Below are 13,051 nucleotides of genomic sequence, written 5' to 3'. Positions count from 1 at the left end.
AAAATCCTGTGTCTCTGTGTTGCTCTCACGTGTTCTGACGTATTATTCCATAAAGGAGTAAGAACCCTGAGTCTAAAGTGTAGCCAGTCTGAATGGGCAATGGCAGCACACTCCTGTAATTCCAGTCCTTGGGAGTTCTATGTCAGTCTCAGCCACAACAATCTCCTGTCTCAAAAGAAAAAAAAAAAAATTCTTCCTTTTCCTGAATTCTAGCTATAAAACAAACAACAAAACAAGATCATACAACTTCCTTCCTTCAGTTAATCTACCTACAGAACAGGAAATTTGTCCATTCTTTTTTTTTTTTTTTTTTTTTTGAGAACAAATATAAAAGCCGGTGTACAGGAAAAGAGGCTCCACACCATTGTGGGGGAAGGTGGGTTACAGCCTCAGCACTATTCCCCTCAGCGCCGTAGTGGCAATGTCGGTAATGCTCTATCCATCCCGGGTACTGCTCCCCCTAAAAAGACTGATGATGCTAAGTATTGGGGATGAGTGAGACTCATGCTTTGCAGGGGGTGGAATTGTGGATAAAAATGGGGGTGCAAAAAGATGTGGCCACCTAAGATTGCACTTTGACATTTACAAGTAATTACGCATATACTTATACATTATATATGTTTAAGCACACACATAAACATATACTCATATCCATAAATATGTACAATCAACTATACATTTATCCTACATACTGACATTACATTGACTCCCAGGTACATATGTGAGAAAACCATTTGACTACACAACGGTTATTTAGAGGTGCTTGATCCAGAACAGCCCCCCAGATGAGAAACAACAAAAATTCACATTAAATGTAATAAACTGGATGTGGCATCCATACGGTGACAGACATTAACAGGAAGGAGCTATTGATAAGTATGACAGGAATGAGTCACGAAAGCAGAACACGAAGTGAAAATCCAGGCACAAAAGGCTACACATCCTGTGGTCCCCACATATGGTGCTTCTGAGAAAGCAAAGCTGAGGAGACTGGAATCTCATCCAGCTGCCAGTGGTGGGTGGAGGCAGGGAATAGGGGTAGGGAGAAGGCACAGGGGAACCTTTGGAAATAAAATGAGTTATGCATCTTGATTATGATGGTGGCTGCATGGTTGGATACATTTGTTAAAACACACCAAACTGCACACTTGAGAATATTTGCTCGTGACAGCTACTGGTGAATAAAGCTGGTTACGGAAATCTAGCCACAGCGCATGACTTTTCTTTGTACATAGAATACTGCAAACAGGATAAGTGTTAAGGACCATCAGACTCAAAGTCCGTGAACATCATTATGATTTACTTTATGTATAGAATTCAGCGTTGCTTAACTTCTACCCCCACAACCACCCTCTCAGCTTGTAGATGCTGTTTTACCCTTACCCCCATCAGAATGTGGAGCCAGGGCATGTCAGAGTATTGCAGAATTCAAACAGAGAGCCGGCTGCATTCTAGGTCTGTGAAAGCCACGTTTAGTTTAGTGGACAGGGCGGGGAGAAAGACATCTGAAACAGACCGGAATAGAATAAAGGCAATGTAGAGACTTGTTTCAGATACACTTCGGCAGCTTTAGGCAGGGACCAGATGTGAGATTATGAAAGAGAACAGTGTTCAAAGAACTCCCCTGGTCAAAGCCTTAGGACAGAGCCCTCTGAGCACAGGATATCCGGCTTTTCACAGCCTCCTTCCAGCCTATTCATCGCCTACTGTAGCTCTCAATGAATGGAAAGTTCCTTAAGGGCAAGGCTTACAGGCCCTAGGTACACGATTGCTATTTGACAGCAGGTATTGAATCCATAACACCAGTCACCTTGATCACTGAAGGACATTTATGCTCTTTCTGTCTTTAGGTATTGCAAACAATGCTAATTTAAACATCCTTGCATAGGTCTGTGATGAATAAACCCTTTCCTTTCTCTTGGGTCAGTATCTGGGAGTAGAAAGGTTAGAAACTACTAGTGTTTGCAACAACACAGAAGAATCCTCATTAGAATTCTGATGAGTGGAGAAAGCCAGACCCCCCCCCCTTAATGACAATTCGTATGGGGGTAATTACATCTGTATAAAACCCCAGAAAAAGTAAGCAGCTCTATAGTAAGCAAACAGGCACTTACAGGACTAAAAGGTGGGACATGGGTTTCCTAAAAGGCAAACATAGAGAGAACTTTGAGGGCGTGGCTATCTATGCTCGTTCCGTTAATATGTGATTGTTTCTCAGTTGAATTGTACATTTCAAATGAAATTGTACATTTGAATCGTGCAGCTTATAGTATGGCAAGTATACATCAAACTGGAAAAAAAAAATATACTGGTTGAGTAAGCAGCAGGCTCTCAGCAAACAAGATACAGAATGACGCCAAGTGTTCGTGTTGGGTTAAAGCAAACCAGGCATTAAATAAATGTTAGTGGAATTACCGAGGAGCGAATGAATAGCGGCTACTCAACATTTTAAGGATGAATTAAAGAACCTGATAAGTATTTCATGTTAAGTATATACTGGCAAGTGCCCTAGGATCCCTGCCCTCAGACGGTTTTAGTTTCAGAGCAGTGGATGAAAGCAGCGGTTGCTATACAGGCGTGAAGGGTATGTGACAAAGCATTTTAGGTCACCCTCCTCCAAAGAGTGACCTGGAAGACAGCTAAAGATGGACTGTCTAGGAGAATGAAAAGTAACTACTGAGATGCTGAAGAGAATAAACTTTGTGGAAAGAGACCGAAGCCCACACCCTGAGCGTCGGCTCGGCGTGCGCACGCGCAGAAACCGCTAGGCGGCGTCGGTTTCCCCTCTCACACGCGGACCTCGGAGTGGGCGGCCGTGGCCATAGCGCCAGCGTCTGCGCAGAGCTGGGCCAGCCGGCTAAGGGGCGGAGCGTGGTGCGACGGGGCGTGGCCTGGAGGGCGGGGCTTTAGGTGATTCCCAAGACGCGGCTCAGGCCGTGCCGGGGAAACCGAAAGTGGGCGGCGGCCGCGTCGGGAGCCCTGGCCCAGGCAGCGGAGGGAGCCGGGCCCTGAGGTGCGGGCGTGGGCCGCGGGCCCCGGGGACGAGGTAAGCTCAGGTCGGGGCTCGACAGGTGCGGGCGACGCGGGGCGGGCTGCGGGGCCGCAGGGCACGGGCAGGACAGCGGCTGGGCGCGGTTCCTCAGGCCCGGGCCTGGTCCCCGCCGCGGCGGGGTTCCAGAGCGTCGTGCGTGACGCCCCGGGACGTGGGCCGGGCGTCCACCCAGCCGGCCGCGGTGCAGCGGGAGATGCAGAGGGGGGCGTGGGCGGCGCGAAGATCCGAGCAGGAACTGGCTCCGGGGTCAGGAGCAACCGGCCGCCCGTGCTGGGCAGCGGGACCCGAGCTCTGCGCAGTTGTGCCAGCCCCGCGGGCCACACTGCGGCGGCCTCCGCCCTCGAGACCGGCCGGTGCAGGCCGCGCACATCAGGCAGGACCTACACGTAGCCGTTCCTGTCAACCGTGAGCGCTGGGGAGGAAACAAGCATTCACGGAGAAGTTGTCTTGGAAAGTCGGAGCTGACAGCTTGTCTGCTCCTATCCGCTTGAGGGTACATTTCTGTTAATATCCAGGGCTACCACTCCCGAGTCATTTTGGGGAGCAGGGAAGAGAGGTGTGTATAGATGTTAAGACCCAACCCAAAGGATTCTGATACCATCACCACAAACTAACCCAAGAAAAACCACTATTCGTGTTGGTGCCCACCTCTGCTCTGCAGGTGGACGTTTGCAGAGAAGTGTTCTTGGGACTGGAAACGCCTTTAATGGCAGAAATGTAATTTAGAACTAAATCCCCATCTCTTCCCAGCCCCCACGATGCGGATGAAAATGTGGCATTCTACGGCGCGGCCTTTGCGGATATGTATTGGAATCTGAGCTTCAAAGCTTAAATGTGAGGTCGGGAATCGGTTGCACCTCCGATCCCGGAGCCTGCTCGTGTGCCAAATGGGAAAAGCTGACTTACCCTTCTGAGTGTTTTCAAGACAAGATAAATCTTTAGCTCATAATGATAATCATTCACAGTGGCTTTTTCTTTCTCCAAACTGCTCGTATTTTACAGGTTGGGATTTCAAGGTTTTTGAGGACAGGGACATACATGCAAATCTTTATGTAGGATAAGTTGGCACGTGGTGTAGACCTAGCTATCATGGTTGAGCTTTAGTTACAGGCAGAGTACCCTGCTGGCTGTTGAGTCCACAGCTCCTCAGCCCTTCTCTGTGGTACGTTGTCTCTTTGCTGAGACAGCGAGGCCCTAAGATTTGAGCTCCTGTGGATTGGAAGTGGAATGTAATCCCTGCTAATACCCTTTTAAATGTGCCACGTGAGCAGGGCTGGCTGAGCCATTGTGTTGCAGCAAGAGTTTAAAACTCCTAGAAGGATCGCTCCTTTTAAGTTTTCTAATATAGATGGATGTGTGATAGAAATGTAAAGAAAATACACTCTGTAACTCAGTCCAGAGTGCCTGCCTGGTTTATGTTTGATGAAGTATGAGAAGCAAAAAACAGAGCTCTGACGTAGAGAAAAATGTCTGGATGCTTTTGTGGGTCATGCGTTTCTTGTTGCTTGGAATGAATTTGGCTTTCTTATTTCTATGAATCTGTGCCAAACTTGCTTTGTTCTCCCTTCACCCCATCTCTGTGCTTCCTTGTTTTCCTGAGTTCCCCATGAGTCCAAAGATGTCCTTTCAAACAAATAAAAAGGAGTCCATTTTGTCATTTTTAGTGGAAGTATGTATCAATCAGAGCTTCTGCACAACCAAGTTAATCCAGTGTGATTTCCAGGCGCCTTAGTAGTTTAGTCTGTGTACCTTTGTCATGAGCAAGCAAACCCATACTGTCCTTCAGAACTCTGGAGTCCATACCTCTTTAAAGGATTGGAAGAGAGCAGAGAACCAGTATGTAGTCAGAATTTTGCTTTCTCTGGAAAACAAACAAACAAAAAATCAACCAACACCCCCCCCACACACACACAGAAACATTACAGGAATATGTTTTTGTTTTAATCAGTGCAATAGTGGGACTGCTGTAGACTGTCACAGCAGCCGATTTGCCTCCTGCTATAGCAGGGGTGTGACAAACATGACATTTGGAATCCTGGGGACTCTCGAAAGGGTCTATAACTCCTAAAGTCTGGAGAAAGACACGAAAGCCAGCTGCCGTGGCCACTGCTGCTCCTTCTGTTGCTGCCTCTGCTCCTCTGGTTCCTTCTCTCCTTCCTCCTCTCTCTCTTCTTCCTCCTCCTGCTGCTGCTCCTTCTCTTCCTCCACCTCTTTCTCCTGTTGTTGCTGCTGCTGCTGCAGTTTGTCAAGTGGTCCTGTGCCAAGAGACCAGAAGAAGAAATTGGATATCCTGACAGCAAAGATTGATGCCCCAATCAGCAAGAAGTAATCTAATGATATCGGCACCCCCTTTCTAGCCTTCCTTCTCTCCTACCCATTGTTGGGGGTTGGGAGGGTAGAATAGGGGTAGGGACGTGTGAAGGAAAAGGAACCCACGTAGTAGTAAAAGTCCAGCTACACCAGTGGCTCTGCCCACATTTATTATCCTGCACATAAAAAAGGGACCAAAATGAATTGCTCAGAAAGGCACCGGTGCTTAGTCAGAGGGAGACCCAGATTCTTCACCAGACTACTTAATCATCATAATATGTAGATGTATAGAAACTAGTTAGTTAGGTATCTATGTAGTGGCCAAAATAAATAATTTTAAATAATGAAAAGAAAAAGAAAAATTGCTTTCTAAATACTTGTAGGGAAGATAATACTTTAAAAGCTGGTTGTAGGTAGACTTACTTAGGTTTAACACGTAGACTGTAATTGGAAGGAAGACAGCACCATAAGCTTTTGCACACTGGGTGTGGTGCTGCAAACCTACAATCCCAGAACTCTGAAAGACGTGGAAGGCTACAGAGGGAGACTTTGTCTCTAAAATTAAAAACGAAAACACCGCCACACACCTTGTAATATGAGAAATTTCTGGGTAAGGATTTTAGATAAATTCCTCCCCTCTCTGAGGCTGTTTATTGCTTGTAAGATGAAAGGCTTGAGCTAGCCTAAGTGGTATCTAAAACTTTCAGCACACATTCTGGGGCTTTTAGATCCCCGACTTGTAAAGATCATGTCTTACAGAGAGAGCAGCAGTTTCCTGGAGTATACACTTTAGGACAGTGGTTCTCAACCTTCCTGATGTATTCCTCATGGTGTGGTGACGCATCCACAACCATAAAATAACTTTCATTGCTACTTCACAACTGTAGTTTTGCAACTGTTACAGAGTCAAGAGGCACAGGTTGAAAGCCATTGCTGTAAGATGATGTTCAGATGTTTCAACATTGGGCCAGTAGCTGAGAAGCTAGGAGAGTTTACCCTAATAGTCCTTTGGGTTCATTTGAGAAATTAGAATTTGTGATCTGAAAAATGTTGTGGGAAAGATAGTGATACAGTTAGAAATAGTTGAAAAGAGAAGCTTAACAGCAGAAAACCCACAGAGGAGAGCCAGACTAATGTCCCAGTGGTCAGTCGGTGGACCCTGTCACCATGGGACACAAGAGGCATATAGATGCCCACCTGTGGGGTACTCAGCCCACAAAGGACAGCATCAGAAAACATCTGTTTCAGATGCATCATGTTGCGGTAAATATTAAAAGGATGGCTTAACCATTATTGGCCCCCGAGGTCTCACTCCTCGGACACGGCCCTAGTGCGGAGCTGAGTATGCTCTATGGAGTTCCCAGACCACTTGGTGCTCCAGGCCGACTCTATGAACTCTGTGCGGTTTACCCTACCGCCCCTGATGCTTCTGCCCGGGGTGGATATGACCACCCTGGTGTGTTTTCACTCACTTCCCCTTGGCGTGTTGTTGCCAAGCCTTAGACACACACATCCCAACTCTGTGGCAGGTTTTATGCATTCCGCCACTACACCCTTTAAACTCAGTTTAGTCACGTCAAAGAACACACCAAACTACTCTGATCCAATAGATATAATTTGCTAACCTTTATAAGTCAAATGATCTATTACAACTTCATCCCTTATAAAACATTCATAACAACCCTATTTATGAAGACATGCACCGAGAGAAACATAAACATCTGCCTCCATCTTTGTCCCTAAGGTTTGGCAACAACATGCCAAGGGGAAGGGAGTGAAAGCAACACGCCAGGGTGGTCGTATTCACTCAGGACAGAAGCAGCAGGGGCGGTAGGGTAAACCTCGACAGAATTCGTAGAGGCTGCGTAAGGCCACCACGTTAGAGATCCCAGTAGTGCCAGACGGCCTCTCGGGAACTGGTAGCCAGAGTTCTAGACGAAAAGAGAGACAGCCGAGAGAGAGTGGTGTGGGGACTGAAAGTGTGTGCTTGGCTCCACACTAGAGCAGTGTCCACAGAGTGAGACTGAAGGGGCGGGTGAAAGGGCAAGCCACTCTTAAATACTTACCGCAGCAGAGTCAGACCTCAGGCTGTGTGTGTGTGTGGGGGGGGGGTGCCCATCTGAGCCGCAGTTGTGAGAAGGCAGAGGCAGGAGACTCTGAAGTTGGAGACCAGCCTGAACATAGTGTGAGCCAATCTCAAGCAACCAACAAAAACTCCACAAATTCTTCACCATAAGACCTTTGGAGTCATTTTCTGGTATATTAAAGCAAAAGGACAATTTCACACAAGGTAGTTTTGAAGAATGTTTTAAATCGTGTAAATTGTTTAAATTTGTGTTTGGCAGTGCATCTTGGTGGTAGAAGGGTTCTGTGTCTACCACAGCGCGTACACACACACACACACACACACACACACACACACACACACACACACACACAAGTGAAGTGTGTGGCGGAGGAAGAGGGAAGGATGACAGATCTGAGAAGCAGCCAGGCTCACCACTCAGTATTTGTAACATGGAACATTCTCCTGGATTTAGACACATCTCTGTTTCTAGTCCTGAGTTTGTCACTAAGCATGTATGTAGATTGGTAGTGTTCTCAGAAGAAAAGCCTAGACTGGAAGTCAAGAGACCAGAGGTTTTTATTCTGGCCCTGAGATAGGTAAGAGGTAGAAGACTTCACCATGGGCCTCAGTTCCTTTACTTTTCAAATTATATTTTTAAAGATTTATTTATTTTTATTTTATGTGATGAGTGTTTTACTTGCATTATATATGTATGTATGTGTGTATGTATGTATGTATGTATGTATGCATGCATGCATGCCAGTTGCCTATGGACGTCAAAAGATCATTGCTTCCCCTGGAACTGGAGTTATAGGCAGGTATGAGTTGTCATGTGGATGCTGAGAACAGAACCCAGGTCCGCTGCAAGAGCAGAAAGTACTCCTGACCTCAGAGCCACCCCTAAACCCCCAGTTTCTTCCTTTGTATATGTGTAAAGATGTAGTGTTCATTTGTGTTAGTGCACAGATGTGCACACAGGTGTGCAAGAGTACGGAGGCCAGAGGTCAACACTGGTCATCTTAGTCAGTCATTCTCGATCTTAGTTTTTTACCAGTCTCACACCGGTCCTGGAGCGTGCTGACTTCGCTACACGTACTGTTCACTGACCCCCAGTCTCCACCCTCCTCCATTAGGTTTACAGAGGCAAGCCACTGTGTCCAGTCTTTACATGGTGCTGGAGTTCTGACCTCTGGTGATCATGCTTGTGCAGCAAGCACTTGACCAACTAAGCCACCCCCAAGCTCTTAGCTTAATGGTTTAAAAGAGGTGATATTAAGGTGCCTTCGTTGTATGACAAACTTTTCCTGGGGCGATGCTACACCCACACGTCTCTTCACCCCAGATAGGGAGCCCATGACGGACCAAAGTACAGATCTCACCAAAGTCCAGCTTAATGAGTTTTATTGGGGTTACTTAACAGGAGTTAACTGAATGGGAGCAGAAAGTACTCACACAAGTGCACACCAAGTCCTACCCCAGCAGGATGACAGCTCTCAAAGCTGGAAGCCTAGAGCGCACTGCACAGCCTACAGGCAGCTCAGTGGGTTGAAAAGTGTCCCTTCTAGGTGACTCGGGCTCTACACCTCTTCTAGGTGGCTCAGTCACCTGAGTCTGTCTAGCTGTGCTTGTCTGAGGGACTTTCAGCTCTCACTGTTTACTGGGGGCGGGGAGGCTGAGTGAATCTGGTCACTTTGGGGACTTCCTGAAGCTCTATTGAGTTGTTTACCTTCTTGTTTTAAGGAGCTTCCCTACAGGATGGAATGCTTCAGTCTTGGATAAACTGTCACAGAACGGCCTGCTACCATTCTGTGCTATTCCCTGATCCCTTTTCTGTGGTTAGGTCCGTGGCCTCCACTGTCCTCAGACAGCTGGGTCTGGGGGATAGCATCTTGCTCCTAGACCAGTTGCCAAAGCTGTTGGTGACTATCACCTACTTACTAGGAGAGAAGTCACGGAGATCCACTGGCTTGCCCACAAGACTTGTCAGTTGACACATGTGCTTATGAGGCAAGTAAGAGAATCAAGACGATTCCCGATGTTTTGAGTTAAATATAAAACTAGAAATTTCTCCGACTTGTTTTCTGTTTTCAACCAGTATATTTTATCCATGGTCACTTCTCATACACAGCACTGAAGTGGAAACGTAAGGGTTCTTTGGAAGTCATTTGTGTTGGATGGTTGTTTTGTTGGGGCAGGCATGTGGAGGAACTGGAGCAGACCCAGGAGAGAGGACGTTTGGCTAAAGCAGACACGTGAAAGGACATGTGATGAAGGATTCTTGGCTAACGACACCCATGTGTTGGTCCGCCTTCCATTGCATACTTGAGCTCCAGTTGTTGAGACTCCATAGAGAGAAACACAGATAGCATTTGCTCTAAAGAATCATTTCTAAACAGGTCCACTTCTCCTAAATCTTTTTTTTTTTCTACCCCTCTGGTGGGTGGTTGGCTAGAAGGGAGGTTAAAGCATTTATTAACCATCATTTAAAATAGGTTTAAAAAAGGTTAAAGTTGCATAGCATGCTTCTGCAAACATTTCCCGAGTAGCTGCTGAATTTGTGTATTGTGCTAAAATACATGTGGTGCTAGTTGATGCTTCTGTTGGACATGATCAAGGAAGAGGAAGAGGAAGTGCATGGTTGGTCAGGGGTTCTTCCTCATTGACAGGTCTTTGCCAGCTGACTCAGTGACTAATACCTCCCCATACCCATTTCTAGTTGGCTTTCCTGCTTAGGAGCCTTACTTAGCTCAATTCGACCTGGGCCTCTGAGGATCTGCCCCCTCCATTCTCTCTGCCTAGCCTCATGGCACCTGGGCTTGAAGGATACTTAAGACTCACAAGGTAAAAGCCTTACATTTACTTAAATTCAATGAAACTCAAATTTGCATCTGCTACACCATGTTTAGAGATTGGAAATAAGGGAAGGGCTTGAGGCAGAATACCTAAAACTTTGCCTTTGGTCTCTGAAAAGTTAAAATTCCTGTGATAAGTTTTACTGTTGTGCTTGTAATGAATGACTCCCAAGATTTAAAAAACAAACAGACAAACAAACAAACAAACAAAAACTCTTGATTTTTTTTAAGAGGACAGTATTCTTGTATACCTGAAGAGTGTAATTGCCATCTGTAGAAATTCTAAACAGATAAACAAAAATGTCATAAAGTGCAGCATTCTAAAGACACCTATGAGAGAAGCCTTTGTGCCTTCCAGTGCTTCCGTACTTAACCGTCTCTCAGGTCTAGAGAGCTAATGTGCCATACAGACAGAGCGCTTTAAGAAGACATTGATGCATGGTGGTGGGGTGGGGGAGACAAGCACACCTTAGTTTACAGACTGCAGCCATCTGCATAGGCATGGATTTCCACTCTTCCCAAACCCGAGTACTTATTGCACTTCCAGTATATGTTAGCTGATGAACTAGACAACGGTCAAATGCTTAGGATGAGTGGCAGTCTGTGTTGGCGAGTCCCAGCGCTAGAAACATCTAAGTTTGCAGCATTTGGGCTTTGAAGCAACACTTGCATCGCCCTAGGATTGAGGAAGCCTGACAGTATTGCCATGGCGGTGGCCCTGACCAGTTCCCGCCTATGGTGAACTCAGTGTGAAATGCTCAGCAATAATCTAACAGATGCTTTCAGCTGGTGACAGAGTGATTGTCTTCTTTAGAATCAGTGTAACTTGAGGACAGTTAATAACAAATTGGCTTCATGCGTATGCAGTAGCTCACATACGTTGTATTTTATTTTACATGTATTGTGTTTTAGTGAGTAGAAGGAAAGAGCGGATATTTAGATGGAGATCTCTCCTTCATTGAACATGTATTTATTGAGCTCTTGTGGACCAGACACTAGAGTGTCTGCAGGAGCAGACACAAGTCCTGCAGTAAGGAGACAGCAACATAATGAATATTGAGTGAAAAGCCAAGGTGACAGTAAGGCACAGGAGCACAAAGCTGGCACACTGGCTCAGACTTTCAGTATTGTGGTGGCCGGGGAAGGCATTGCTGAGAATGACATGGGAGGTGTTTACTGGAAGTGAGCAGTATTGACCTTTGGGGCAAGGAGTTTACAGCGTGGGACTAGCAAGCACAAAGGTCATGAGGTGGGGCTGTCCCAAGCACAGTCCAGGAAAGCCAGGGATCCCAAGACGAGAGTGGAGAAGAAGAGAAGGCTTGAGGCTGGAGAAGTGGGGCAGACAAAGACAGTTTGGATTTCTCAGCTGAGTAAGACAGGTGGAGAAGGTTTTGACTAGAAGAATGACATGGTGGGGTTTAACGTGGAGCATCTGCTCTGATATCTCTGCTGTGCAGAACAGATTCTAAAAGGTAAAATGGAAGCCAAGAGGCAAAGATGTTGCTGGCATGGACTAAGGCAGCCTCATGGAGGTGATGGGGAGTGGTACATTCAGTCATTCATCTTTATCCGTTGCTTGGTGACTTTGCTTGGGGTAGAAGGAATGAAATCTGCTGGTCGGGAATCATTCAGGCTGGGCCTAGGAGAAGGAGCTTGTGCCAGGAAGAATAGGTGTGCTCTTTGCATTCTGGCATTGAATCTGGACACATAGACCAAAGCGGACCCAGATACAGTTTTCTGCAGGCCCCCATCCTCCAATTCAAATGAAATCAAAATATATTACCTGTTTGCTAGCAGCTTTGCTGTGGAAATACATACTAAAATATGGACTTTTAAAAATAATCTGTATGTTAAAGAGAGAGGGCCAATAACGGGTGTATGTGTGGCATGAGACTTCACCAGAGCAACTCAAAACATTGCTTAGTGAAAACAGCTGCCAAGGAGGAGCCTTGGACCATGCAGGTAGATGGGGTGGGAAGGGAAAACTGAGGTGTGCACTCGGATCCACAGAGGTGAGCACTGTCATTGAAGCCTCCGAGCGTCTGCACAAATGATGCCTAAGTACTGTGGTAGAAGGGCAAGCAGTGACTGTGTGACACCTTCTGTGTCTGGGAAGTCTATGGCCTGAGAGAAGGGAGAACCTTGAAAGGGGGTAGGATTTAGAGAAGGAAGCCTTGAACCCTGCTTTCCAGTGACAGTCCTGAGTGGGGTGTATGGCCTTCACCATCTCCCTTCCCTTTCTAGTATAAAGGACCTGCTTGGGAAACTGCTATCGGCCTCTCTTTCAAAGCAGGAAAAAAAAAAAAAAAAAAAAAAAGGAAGATGAAGAGGGCACCTTTCCTGGACAAGAGGGGAAGACTATCCTAGGGAGGAAGAGGAAGCAGGCTTGTTTGGGGCAGCCACAAAACTCACTTCTGGTGAGCTTGCAGGATTGAGGAGGCCTGATCTTTCAAACTGTTTGTATCGATGTTGGTAAATGTCTTTCTGATAGTCATTGAAACACCTCTGTCAGAGGTTTGCCCCATAAGTAAGGCATGGATGTACAGGCTTTATGCCATTTCTCTTGGGCAGTTACTTGGGAGTGGGGTTGCTGAGTTCACTCCTAAGAGATTGCTAAACTATTTTTTTCAGAGAATTATTTTGAACACCCACCAAAAATGAATGTTATTTCTGGTTACACATTTGGTGTTGTCAATTTTTTAAAGAGTGTGTGGTGGTGTATGCAGAAGTGATCATCTGTGTATGTGTGTATGTTTGAGGCATGAATGC

The 13,051-nt window shown here is 46.2% G+C and overlaps 1 protein-coding gene across 1 annotated transcript in view; it reads left to right on the top strand.

The window, feature by feature from the left end:
• The first annotated feature begins 2,947 nt into the window (after positions 1–2,947).
• The window catches only part of TDRD7 (tudor domain containing 7), a 57,142-nt gene continuing 47,038 nt past the window's right edge, over positions 2,948–13,051 (top strand). The window contains exon 1 of the mRNA XM_080940315.1: positions 2,948–3,046. The gene's annotated coding sequence lies outside the window, so the exon portion shown is untranslated. The remainder of the gene's footprint in view (positions 3,047–13,051) is intronic.

This window comes from Micromys minutus, assembly GCF_963924665.1.
Source record: "Micromys minutus genome assembly, chromosome: 28".
Classification (NCBI taxonomy): domain Eukaryota; kingdom Metazoa; phylum Chordata; class Mammalia; order Rodentia; family Muridae; genus Micromys; species Micromys minutus.
The sequence above is the reverse complement of the archived record's forward strand: the minus strand, read 5'-3'. Positions and strand labels throughout refer to the sequence as shown.